Source organism: Octopus bimaculoides, chromosome 14 (genome assembly GCF_046866305.1).
Source record: "Octopus bimaculoides isolate indiv1 chromosome 14, ASM4686630v1, whole genome shotgun sequence".
Lineage (NCBI taxonomy): Eukaryota > Metazoa > Mollusca > Cephalopoda > Octopoda > Octopodidae > Octopus > Octopus bimaculoides.
In genome coordinates, this window is record NC_142941.1 from 7,317,449 (window position 1) to 7,332,115 (window position 14,667).

Consider the following 14,667-nt stretch of genomic DNA (forward strand, 5'->3'; position numbering starts at 1 on the left):
TCACTCATAAGCACACACTCATGCTTAAACTAACAAACCTTCACTCAAAACTAACATTAACAGAATCTTATTTACAGGTGTTTGCTTCCAAATAAGTATGACGAAGAGGTGGGTTTGTTAGTTTTGTAAATTTACACATTTGAAACGATATTGTGCTCAATATTTTCTTAAAAGCAACTATTCCGACTTTGGAATAATATTGGCAATGTTTTGTTTTTGTTTTTTTTAATGTTAGAAACTTAATTTCAAATAGTTATAAGCTTTTCTTCATACGAATCTATTTGTATAACAGAGAGAAACTAGATTATATGATCTAATAGTCACATGTATATGTGTACAAATCACACTCATACACACCTATATATATATATATATATATATATATATATATATATATATATATATATATATATATATAGATAGATGTAGGAGTGGCTGTGTGGTAAGTAGCTTGCTTACCAACCACATGGTTCCAGGTTGTCACACTGCGTGGCACCTTGGGCAAGTGTCTTCTATTATTGCCTCGGACCAACCAAAGCCTTGTGAGTGGATTTGGTAGACAGAAACTGATAGCAGCCTGTCGTGTATATATATATCTTGTCTATAAAAGGCAGATTTTCTCTGTGTGTGTGTGTATATGTTTAAAATTCATACATTTACATAATTCCAAATTTCTTGGATGAAAGAATAGGAATTAATATTCTAATTACCATAACTTAGGTTACAGCGTCATTTTTTTCTGTCAAAATAACTCCCAATTACGAATTAAATCTAATTTCCTCTTTTTACTACCTTTACAAATCCTTTCAACTCCTACTTTCTCTTATGAACCTTTACGAATGATCCAACAACAAATACAAAAAGAAAGGAAGGTGAAACACTGACAGTAAAAGAAAACTATTTCAGTATCAAAACTGAAACAATCACAGATACTTTCACTTTGATTCTTTCCTTTTCATACTGAGACTACTACAGTGAAACTATACATACATACATATATATATCTGCACAAATGTATCCGGTTTATATATATATATATACACACACACATATATATATTTAACAGTTTCATTGCACCTGTTCCGGCTGCAGTATTCATATACAGTGATCAGGAGTTTGTACCTGTTACGAGCCACTAATATGTCTACGATGATGAAACATTTACACCTGCTGCTAATTACATGCATGTCTATAATGATGATAGTAACAATGTGGTTGGGAAGCAAGCTTCTTACTACACACCTGTGCCTATGTCTACCAAGATGACAGATTTTACACCTGTTGATAGTCGCAACAGTTTTATACTATGATTATAGGTTAACACCTGTTAATGGCCATATTAACATCTATGGCAATAATAGATTTATACCTGTTGATGGTCACTTCAATGTCTGCCATAATGCTAAACGTACACCTGCTTCTGGTCACAACTATATCTGCACTGTTGATTTTTCACCTGTTGATTGTCACAGGTAAGTCTACAGTGATGCTAGATTTTCACATGTTGCTGATCGAAGCTATGACTTGGGTGATGATAGATAAACACCTGTTGATGGTCACAGGTATGTCTTCAATGATCATAAATTTACACCTGTTTATGGTTACATGAATGGCTACGGTGATGAGAGGTTTTCATCCATGGTTACAGGTAGGTCAACATTGAAGATAGCCTTACACTTGTCCATTATGATGATACGTCTCCTGTCTTGTTTGGTAAAAATGTTGCAGTGCAGATATATTTGTATATACACACAAACATGTATATATATGTGTGTGTGTGTAACTTCTCTCATATCAATAACAATCTCTGGACAAGGGTGCTGCATGTAGTGACCCAGTCTGCTAAAAATAGCAGCCAAATTCTGTCAGAGAAGTAAAGAATGCTTTAAGCAAGGTAATTCTAGATATATCTATAGAATTTAATGAGATTGCTATGGCTGGAAATCCTTTGATGACTTGTTTGCTCAGTCAAGATTAACCGGATGCTAAAGACAATATTAGTAGCAAGAGCGAGAACAACAGCAGCAGCCACCACAGCAGAAAGATCATCAAGAACAACCAAAAGTAACAACTATAACCACAACAATGTTCTATATCCACTATCTCTCTTCCAAGCTACTACAGTTCAGCATTTACCATTAAATCAATTGCAAAGCTCTGATTCTATCATTGTTGTTGTCGATCTTCTTTTTTTAGGAAAACTACATCTTTTCTTACCGACCTTGTATTCCTTTCCCAAATTGTTCTAAGAGATGCGTGGAATACAGTTGTAGACTAACACACACATGCATCTACTTAACTATTTCTTTCACTCCAATACTCACTCATTCAGTTGGGACATTTATTCATTCATTCAGTGTAAATCTTTCCTTGTGTGAATGAGTAATTCAAATTATAATCCATTTCTTTCAGTGTACGTGTGTACTTATACACACACATTATCCATATATATTCATCGTCGTCATTTAACGTCCGCTTTCCATGCTGGTATGGGTTGGACGGTTTGACTGAGGACTAGCAAGCCAGAAGGCTGCATCAGATATATATATACATATATACATATAGGCATATATATACACATACATATACGTTTAGGAATATATACACATGTATATAGATATGTGCATGTATACACACACATATTCATAGAAACACACTCACCATCTCCCTTTTTTTTTCCTCTATCTCCATGTTTATATACATACACACACTCAAACACATACTTTTTCCCCCTCTCTTTATATCCCTGGCCCTATTTTTCTCTTCCTTTTTATTGCTTCCCTTCCTTGTTTTTTTCTCACCCCCCCTCCTGTTTTTTTTTCATTTATTATCATTGTTGCTTTCTGTTATCTACTCTTTCTTTCTCTCTCCCTCCCTCTATATCTCAGTCTATCTCCTATTCTCATATCATCTCTCTCTCTTTCTGCCTATCTGTCTTGTTTCTCTCTCTCCCCACCTCATACATAACCTCTCTAACTACTCCTCATTCTCTCTCTCCCTCCCTCCCTCCCTTCTTCTGTCTCGGTCTGTCTGTTTCTCTCTCTCTACCTCATACATATCCTCTCTACCTACTCTTCATTCACTCCCCCCCTTCAGTTACATTTAATAATCTGAAGAAGTCATCCCACTATTGACTTACTATAGATGTAGTAGTAGTACAGAGAGTGTTGGGGTGGAGGAGGCTGCAGCACGCCTACACACACACACACACAGAGGCATATATGTACACACAACACACACATGTACAGGCACGTATATATACACACGCATACACAGAGGAGGCGGTGGTGGTGGGCGTGGCACCTTGGCTTCATCAACTTCCATATTTGGTGATAATCATGAATGAAGTATAAAGATGAGGTGGGAGGAGCGGGAGGGAGGGTGAGGGTGAGGGTGAGATTTGAACCATTAAAGCTTGAATTTCTCTAAATATCTGATTAGTGTTTAGAATCCATTGGTTGATGATGGAGAGACGTGATTAAGGATAAAAAGAGACTGAAGAAGATTGCGTGGAGGGGAGTGAGAGAGAGGAAGAGAAGCTGATGGAAAGTTTGTGTGTGTGAGAGAGAGAGAGGGAGTGCATATGTGAAAGAGACAGAGAGAGTTTGTGTGTGTGTGAGGGGGATAGAGAGGGAGAGAGAGACTAATGGAGAGTGTGTGTGACAGAGAGAGAAAGAGAGACTGGAGGCAATGTGAGACGGAGAGAGATGAGTAGAATGTCTGAGTGAGAAGGGAGAAGGAGAAAAATATGTGAGAGGGAGAGAAGAGACTGTGTAGGAGAAAGACAGACAAAGTAGTGTGTGTGAGAGAGAGAGAGATAAAATGGGAATATGTGAAAGACAAGAGAGGGTGAAAGAGGAGATTAAAAGAGAGAAAGAGAAGAATGAGTATGGGAGAGAGAAACAAAAGATGAATGTCAACAAAATAGACAGAGCAACAGATATATATATATAGGTAGATAGATAGATAAATAGATAGATAGAAAGGAGTAACAAGAGTGTATCAGAGAGAGAGAGAATGGAAGAAAGATATTGAATGAAGCAATTACTGTCTCAATATATCTGTGTCAATTAATCAGTTTAATAGATTTAGGGCAGTGCTGGGTGTGTGTGTGTATATATATATATATATATATATATATATATATATATATATATATATGTGTGTGTGTGTGTGTGGTTGTGTGGCAAGAAGCTTGCTTACCAACCACATGTTTCCAGGCTCAATCCCACTTCGGGACACCTTGGGTAAGTGTCTTCTACTATAGCCTCCGGATGACCAAAGCCTTGTGAGTGGATTTGGTAGACAGAAATTGAAAAAGGGCCATCATCGTATGTGTGTGTCTTTGTGTTTGTTTGACCCCATCACCACTTGACAACTGGTGTTGGTGTGTTTACATCCCCATAGCATATTGATTCAGCAAAACAGACCGACAGAATAAGTATCAAGCTTAAAAATATAAGTACTCGGATCGATTCATTCGACTAAAGCATTTTCATGGTGGTGCCCCAGCATGGCCACATTCTAATGACTGAATGAAATAAAAGATAAAGATATATGTGTGTGTGTATATATCATCGTCGTCGTCATCATCGTTTAACGTCCGTTTTCCATGCTGGCATGGGTTGGACGGTTTGACTGAGGACTGGCAAGCCAGGAGGCTGCACCAGGCTCCACTCTGATTTGGCAAGGTTTCTACAGCTGGATGCCCTTCCTAACGCCAACCACTCTGAGAGTGTAGTGGCTGCTTTTTTTACATGGCACTGGCACTGCTTGAATGGTGCCTTCTATGTGCCACCAGCACAGGTGCCAGTCAGGCAGCACTCGCATCAGCCACGTGCAAATGGTGCTCTTTACGTGCCACCAGCACAGGTGCCAGTCAGGCATATATGTATGGATATATGCATATATTTATATATTATATTATATATATATATATATGTGTGTGTCCATACATTCATAAGTGTATGCATGTGTGTGTGTACGACCATGTCTGTGTATGTATGTACCCATGCATATGCATGTATGTATATATATATATATATATATATATATATATCCCCTTTTTATTTGAAGCTTCAGCTTGAAACACCAACTAAAAAGCATCTTTAAATTACTTCATCAATGACCAAGTAAGCAGCATCTTTGTTTAGTTACAATATAATTGCAATCATCTCTAATATAGTTGTTAAAAGAATTTATATTAACACTTCTGCGATTCATGTACAGACAATTTGTTGAACCACGGGTCAGAATTTCTAATGAAAATATTTACAACTAATATATATATATATATATATATAGTATATATATATATATATTATATATATATATATATATATATATATAATGTTTGCTTTTAAATTCAGTTATAATAAAAACAATTTTACATTAATTTCATGGCTTACTCTATTACTGTATACCTTTTGGTAGAGTACAAATTTATTCTTAAACAAGAATATTATTGAGAGTGAATAGCTGAAACGTTGCACTCACTGTCAATAATATTATTGTTGAAGAATAATATATTCTTTTATTCTTTTACTTGTTTCAGTCATTTGACTGTGGCCATGCTGGAGCACCACATTTAGTCGAGCAAAGCTACCCCAGGACTTATTCTTTGTAAGCCCAGTACTTATTCTATCGGTCTCTTTTGCTGAACCGCTAAGTTACGGGGACGTAAACACACCACCATCGGTTGTCAAGCGATATTAGGGGACAAACACACACACACACACACATTTATATACAATGGGCTTCTTTCAGTTTCCACCTACCAAATCCACTCACAAGGCTTTGGTTGGCCCGAGGCTATAGTAGAAGACACTTGCCCAAGGTAGGACTGAACCGGGAACCATGTGGTTGGTAAGCAAGCTACTTACCACACAGCCACTCCTGCACCTATATATATATTTCAGTTTCTGTCTATCAAATTCACTTGCAAGGCTTTGGCCAGCCCGAGGCTATATAAGAAGGCACTTGCCAAAGTACTATGTATAGGGACTGAACCCAGAACCATTTGGTTGGTAAGCAAACTTCTTACCACACAGCCACACCAATACAGAAGTCTATAAGCACAAGCATAAAGTTGAAAAAAAGTTGAGCATAGATAAGCATAGATGTAAGTTTTAGCCCAATAATCAATTTAATCTATTATATGATATCACTGCTATGAAATATTGTATTTAATTTGAAGAATAACTTAATTTCTCAATACAAACATCTCTATGTATGACTGTGCACTTGTGGTGTATGTGGGTGAGATTTGATTACGTGTATTTTGTGGTTTCTTGATGTATATAAAGATATATTTGTCTATATGTATGAGCATGTAAATATGTATAAAACACACACACATATGCATGTATATGTAGGTATATGCATATGCGTGGGCGCATGTGTGTATGTATATACATGTGTAAGTGTTTGTGTGTGTTTGTAGAGGGGAGAGAGAGAGAGAGAGAGAAGCATATGTATGAGTTTGCATGAGTATATATATATTCATGTATATATGTATTTGTGTAAGCACACACATACATACATGTATTTGTGTGTCTCTCTACATATGTATAATATATATATATATATGTATGTATGTATTTATTATATAGATATTTGTCTGAACAGACAACAGCACAATAAACAAGATAAAAAGATCTAAGCTGTATTTTATTTGATTTTCCTTAGGAAAATTCATACTTTATATTCTGCTGTGTATAAATTAATAGAAAACATACCTCATTACTTCTGATTAATTTTCCTATTTTATACATGAGTATGTATTTATGTATGTATAGGTGTGTGCATGTGAGTGAATATAGCAGCAAGATGAGACCAAAAGCAGTGCATTATTTTGTTATATATACATCATCATCATCATCATCGTTTAACGTCCGCTTTCCATGCTAGCATGGGTTGGACGATTTGACTGAGGAGTGGTGAAACCGGATGGCAACACCAGGCTCCAATCTAATTTGGAGCCTGGTGTTGCCATCCGGTTTCACCAGTCCTCAATATATATATATATATATATATATATATATATATATATATATATATATATATATTCTTTTACTTGTTTCAGTCATTTGACTGTGGCCATACTGGAGCATTGCCTTTAAACATGCACACATACATGCATGTATATATAAAATGTATAATATTGCTGACAAAGCTATTGCGTATGTCAATGTGTTATATAACTGTAGACTTTGCATGTCTGAAAAATCCCACATACTGAAGCAGCTCCTGGATTCTGCTCTCCCTCTGTAGAAAAATGTTGATATATCTTACTTTCATTTCTGTAGACTTTTCAATGTCCTGAACATCTCAAAGCATGTAATACAACTCAGTGTACTTTGGGACAAGTAATTCTTATCTAAGTCATCTGCCTTAAAATTTAGCAGTTGAAACTCACTTTCAGCCATGTGACTCACATTGACCAATAAGAACTGATTTTAATATTCACTGATAAAGTGTGGCTTTGTCAGTGACATTTGATTATATCTCCATTCATGAATCCCATCTGAAAGATCACAGTTATATTTTAATATATGTATGAAACTTTAAGTAATGCACATATGAGTTTGTGTAGACATAAGCTCACTCACTCCATCAAATTGGCATTACCTGTGCAGGTGCAACAGGTGCTACATGTGCTACATGTCAGATAATGAAATGATCACAGAGCAACATCAAATGAAGTGCTTTGCTCAAAAACACAACGCAATGCCCGGTCTGGGAATCAAACCCACGCTTTTGCAATTGTGAGTACTACACCTTTACCACTAAGCCATGCACCTTCACACACACACATATATGTATATTATGAGGTGGTGAGCTGCTGAATAGCACATCTAGTCACTGAACGATGGTGGAAATATCACAAGGACCTGCCTCTTGCATCAGTTTGCCTATCCAGTGTCTGTTGCTGAAGAGGAGATAAAAACTCTGAAATGCATGCATCCAACTGTCTGGTTAGGGAATGCTGTGAACTGACTGTGTATTTACACCTATTTGTCTACAAAAATTTTCTCCAGGACAGTGAACGGCTTTCTTACAGGTTTTGATATGCATCAAGCATACTTGAACTGGCAACAAGTTTGTATTTATACATATATATTAGTTACATCACATAATATGGAGTCTAGTTGATCTACAAATCCCACAGTGAATTCACTGCGGCTTCTTTTGGCAGTGAGAACTTTGATTTCTTCTATTTTGTCTTTGGCACGCTGAGTTTCCTTGTATCAAATTAGATGATAATCAGCTTCTTGTTTAAAATTTGATGCCAAAATCAATCTTTTCAATAGCTTTTCTTTTTTTCCTTGGGAGTCATCAGTCATATAAAATCGTTTCAAGCAAAGTTTTTATATATATATATATATATATATATATATATATATAAATAATACAAATGATATATGAGCATATGCATGTATGTATACATATATGTACATACCTACATCTACATGTATATATAGAGGCATATCTGGGTACAGGACGTCAGAAAAGTGAACAGGGACATAAAAAACAAAAATGGACTTTGTTTACAGACAACAGAACGAACACATAGGAAAACAGACTAGCCACTTATGGAATTATTCCTTCACCAGCTGCCTCTATTCTAAACTAGGCGTTTCGAAGATATATATATATATATATATATATATATATATATACATATATATATATATATATATATATATATATATATATATATATACTTGTTTCAGTCATTGAACTGTGGCCATGCTGGGGCACTGCATTGAAGGGTTTAGTCAAGCAAATTGGCCCCAATACTTATTTGTATGTTTGGTACTTACTGTATCAGTCTCTTTTGGCAAACTGCTAAGTTATAGGACGTAAACATAGCAACACCAGTTGTCAAGCAGTAGTGGTGACAAATACAGACACACACACACACATTCAAGGGGCTGCTGAAAAGTTCCTGGCTTTGGCTAAAAGAAAATACAAACAGGAGGATCAGTTAATTATGATGGGCTTCTTTCAGTTTCCGTCTACCAAATCCACTCACAAGGCTTTGGTCGGCCCGAGGCTATAGTAGAAAACATTTGAGCAAGGTGACATGCAGTGGGACTGAACTCGGAACCATGTGGTTGGGAAGCAAGCTACTTACCACACAACAACACATGCTTGTATGTACACACACATACACACATGTGCAAATATATATATATCATGGGACTTTGTCAGTTACAACGACGAGGGTTCCTGTTGATCCGATCAACGGAACAGCCTGCTCGTGAAATTAACGTGCAAGTGGCTGAGCACTCCACAGACACGTGTACCCTTAACGTAGTTCTCGGGTAGATTCAGCGTGACACAGAGTGTGACAAGGCTGGTCCCTTTGAAATACAGGTACAACAGAAACAGGAAGAAAGAGTGAGAGAAAGTTGTGGTGAAAGAGTACAGCAGGGTTCGCCGCCAACCCCCTGCTGGAGCCTCGTGGAGCTTTAGGTGTTTTCACTCAAGAAACACTCAAGCCTTGTCTGGGAATTGAAACCGCGATCTTACGACCGCAAGTCTGCTGCCCTAACCACTGAGCCATTATGCCTCCACACCAGTAGTATAGACATACAGAAATACACACACACACACACACATATATATATATATATATATATACAACACATGATCAGATGTACACATACACACTCTCTCATGCACATGTGCACATATATATGGCGATGACTACTGACTGAGACCTTTGGAAATGTGCTGTGCGTGAGAAGACCCGGCAAGCCAAGTAAGATCGTTGCCAGTGCCCCTGGACTGGCTCTTGTGTGGGTGGCACATAAGATGCACCATTTTGAGCGTGGCCGTTGCCAGTACCGCCTGACTGGCTTCTGTAGGATTTTCAAGCGAGATCGTTGCCAGTGCCCCTGGACTGGCTTGTGCGGGTGGCACATAAAAGACACCATTTCGAGCGTGGCCGTTGCCAGTATCGCCTGACTGGCCTTCGTGCAGGTGACACGTAAAAGCACCTACTACACTCTCTGAGTGGTTGGCGTTAGGAAGGGCATCCAGCTGTAGAAACTCGACCAAATTTAGATTGGAGCCTGGTGTTGCCATCCGGTTTCACCAGTCCTCAGTCAAGTCGTCCAACCCATGCTAGCATGGAAAGCGGACGTTAGACGATGATGATGATGATGATGATATATATATATGCATGTATGTATGTATTATTTATTAGTTATAACACTTCATAAGTAACCCAAGAGTCTGCAATTTTGTGCCAGCGAACTTGTTAAACTTGAGTTTGTTCAGTGCACTGACACGAAACTGTAGCCCTTTGAGTAACTTAAGTAGCTTCTCCGCAATTAAATATCACATACGAACAGGTATACATAACTATAAACACACATGCACACATGTATATTTATATATATATACATATATATATATATATATATATATATATATATATATATATATATATATATATATATATATAGGTATATGTATACATAAGTGTATATACAAATCTGTATGTTTATATGAACATATACAAACACACACACATGTATATACATATAACACACATACACACATATATATATATATATATACATATAAATACACACATACACCCACACACGTATGCACCCCACCCTCCACCCACACACATTGGACTACTGGCTCATCAATTATGCTCTCTCTCCCATCAATTCTAGACTGCATTTATATTTTATCTTTTAAAAAAAAAATTAATTTTTCATGAGGGAAAAAAAATGTTATTTGTCTCGAACAGGAGATGATAAGAAAAACATGTTCTGTGCATTTCTGTCAACAGGTGTCTTTAGAGAAGAACACACACACACACACACGTTCTGCTGTAAAGAGAGACTCTTTATTCACAAATACCTACATGCACATACACACACATACTTTGTCTTGCTCTGTTGCTTGTACACATACATACATGCACCCACATTCACTCTTGCACTCTCACTCCCTTGCTTTCTCTCTTTCTCTCATATGCACACACTCTCCCTCTCTTTCATATTCACATACTCTCTCTCTCTCACATGTATTCTCTTTCTTGCTTTCTCTCTCTCTTTCTCTCTGAGTTCAAATTCCGCCGAGGTCGACTTTGCCTTTCATCCTTTCGGGGTCGATAAATTAAGTACCAGTTACGCACTGGGGTCGATAAATTAAGTACCAGTTACGCACTGGGATCGATAAATTAAGTACCAGTTACGCACTGGGGTCGATAAATTAAGTACCAGTTACGCACTGGGGTTGATATAATCGACTTAATCCGTTTGTCTGTCCTTGTTTGTCCCCTCTGTGTGTAGCCCCTTGTGGGTAGTAAAGAAATAACACACTCTAGCTATGCTAGTGACTGCACGTGCCAAGTATAAGCTGTTTATTCATAGTTCTGAGTGGAGCTCAAAATGCATGCTTCTACACAACAGCAACAAATATGGACTAATTTCAATTGGTCACTCAACTAAAATGAGTGAACAACAGGAAACAATCACATTGGTCTTACAGAAGATATACCACAATCACCAATGGCAAATCTGTGTGGTTCTGAAGATGGTGAAATTTTTTATTTTGAGGGGTGGGGGTCAGTTAAGTGGATACACTAAATATCTCTGCTTTATAAGTCTGTGGGGCAGAAGATCTAAGAATGAGCATTGGGAGAGAAAAGAATAGCCTCTGACAAAGAAAAACATAGTTATTAGAAAAAAAGAACTGAGTTGAGGATCTTGGGCTGACTGAGAAAGGGTCGTTTTTACTGCCCCCTGCACATCAGACTAGGTTCAATGAAATGGTTTGTGAGATTGGGAGAGAGAGAGAGAGAAAGGGTGGGAGAGAGAAAAAGGGAAAGTGAATAGGAGAAAGGAAGAGAGAAAGAAAGGGGAGAAAAAGGGAGAGAGAAAGAGAATTGGAGAAAAGAAGAGAGAGAAACAGAAAGAGAAAGTGAGAGAGAGAAAAGGGAGAGAAAGAGAAAGTGAGAAGAGGGAAGGAGAAAAAGGGAGAGAGAAGAGAAAGAGAGAGACAGAGAGAAGAGAGAGAGAGAGAAGAGAAAGAAAGAAAGAGGGAGAGAGAGAGAAAGAGAGAGAAAAGTGAGAGAGAGCATATGTGTGTATGTGCATCTGTGTTTGTGTGTGTGTGAGAGACAACATGTGTATTTGGTGCATGAGAGAAAGTGCAAGCATGTGTGTGTGTGTGTGTTTGCATGTGTCTGTGAGTGCAGGTATGTGTATGGGTGCATACGTGCACGTTTGTATTTGTGTGTGTGTGTGTGTGTGTATATCTATATGTCTATGTATGAGCATGTATGTGTGTGTGTATGTGCACGTGTTTATGCTATGTGCTTATTTGGGTGCGTATGTATGAGTATGTCTGTGTTTGTGTGTGTGTGTGTGTGTGTGTATCTGCATATTTGTGTGTGTGTATGTAAAATCTGCTTGATTGGAAACAGAGATAGACGGTGTGAGGAATAAGTATGATAAAAAAAAAAGAAAATATGTTGCTGTATTGATAAACAAAAACATAGGAAGAAATAAAAAAATTTAGACTGAATGTGGAGAGAGAGAGAGAGAGAAGAAGAAGCTGGCCAGTGTAAGGAAGAAGTCTAGAAGAGAAAGGAGGAGGCAAGGAGAAAGTGAGAGAGAGGGGTGATGGAGGAGGAGGCAGTTACAGAGACTAGACTAATATATAACCAGGTAGATAGACCTGTAGATTGATGTAGAGTCAGAGAAAGGAAGTTAGACTGAGGTAGGCATAGACTATGAAATCTGAAATCTAAATTGATTGACAGATAAAATAGATAGATAGATAGATAGATAGATAGATAGATAAATACATTTCTTTCATTAGCCACACAGGGCTCAACACAGATGGGACAGATAGATAGATAGATAGATAGACAGACAGACAGACAGATAGATAGGCAGATAGATGCATAGACAGATAGATGGATGGAAAGATGGAGATGTAAATGTAGATAGATAGATAGGTAGATAGGCAGTTAGAGGCATAGATAGACAGACAGATAGATAGATAGACAGACAGACAGATAGATAGATAGACAGACAGACAGATAGATAGACAGACAGATAGATAGATAGATAGATAGACAGACAGATAGATAGATAGATAGATAGATAGATAGATAGATACATTTCTTTTATTAGCCACACAGGGCTCAACGAAGATGGGACAAATACAATGTAGAGCTTTTCTTTTTGGGAGGGGGAAGGAAGGAAAAAAAAAAAAAAAAAAAAAAAAAAAAAAAAAAAGTGGTGGTGTCGATCAAAAGGGATCGTAGGAAGGGAAAAAGGGGCAGTTCGATCAAAAGGGATCGAAAAAAAAAGAAAAGGAAAGGCCGATCAATAGGGATCGTGTATCACACAGTAATGTTCTCGTGTAAAAAGAGGGGAGGACAGTTTAGGTTTAGCCGTGGAAGGAAAAGCCTACGGAAAAGACCACGGTAACCTTGGTCAATATTCTCATTGAAGAAACTATAACAGTAAGTGACTCTCTTTTGCCTTTTTGTTTTATTTTTTTTTTCTTGTTCATAGGGTTATGCTCAAGATGGCTCCGTCGTTCACACGTGCCATCCTTGCTACATTCACCCATCTTTTTTTGAAGCATTCACTAGACAAGACTTCCCTTTCTACTCTCAACTTCCTCTTCAGGTGATACTTGAAGAAGTTGATGAGAGATTGCCCAGAGAGGAAAGTCTTTGTCTCTAGACCTTTCAGACGCATCCACCATACACATTCTTTCGCCATAGCCACAAGTACGATGAAAATAGCTCTTCCTTCCCGTTTAAAGGAAGGAGGCGCGACAATATTCACGATAGACTCGGCTGATAGACCGACTCGTCCCACACGCGATAGCAGTTGTTCGACGTAAGCCCACAGCTCGGAAATGGTGGGACACTGTACGAGTGCGTGCAGAACGGTTTCGTCGCTCTGCCGGCATCTCGGACAGGTCGGCCCCGTGTTTCTCGAGCCATGCCTGTAGAGCTTATCCCGAACGGGTAGTGCTTCTCGATAGCACTGCCAGGCCAGGGATCTCTGGAAGTTGTCCATAGGTCCCGGCCCGAAGGTCGTCTTAAACAGGCGGGTCAGGTATTCCTCGTCGACGCCCAGGTTCGCCCCGAGATCGTCGTCGTACCTTCCCTCCACTAATCCACTATAGAATGCGTTAGTTGTGATGCAGTCGCTCAAGGTTGACCCGGGTTGTTGGAGTTGCCGAAGAGCAGCGCGACACTCGCGGTGCCATTCGCCCTTCCTCGGCCTCTTCTTGATCCATGACTGCAGTTCGGTCATGGAGACGAGCTGCGGGAAAGCGCGCCGCACAAACGGTGACCACACCTGTTCACCGCTGTCTACGTAGAGCCGGAGATGTCGCAGTCTCAGCGCGTGTCTGCGCATCATCAACCACGGCATGCCCAGTCCTCCTTTTAACGGGTGTTGGCAGCAAACGGATCGCCTAACCATCGGAACGCTTCCTTTCCACAAGAAGCGGAAGAGGATGCGCTCCAGTTTGGTGATGGTAGGGTCGGGACAAGGAACGACGGTCAGGCGGTAGTAGATGACGGACGCGATGTACGTGTTCGCCACCTCCGCCCGACCTTTCAGAGAAAGCTTCCTCTCGGCCCATTGCCGGGCTAGAGTGGCC

The 14,667-nt window shown here is 38.8% G+C and overlaps 1 long non-coding RNA gene across 3 annotated transcripts in view; it reads right to left on the reverse strand.

Annotated features, from left to right (window-relative positions):
* Window positions 1-14,667, reverse strand: part of LOC149132614 (uncharacterized) — a 57,244-nt gene that overhangs the window by 11,232 nt on the left and 31,345 nt on the right. The gene's annotated exons all lie outside the window — the stretch shown is intronic.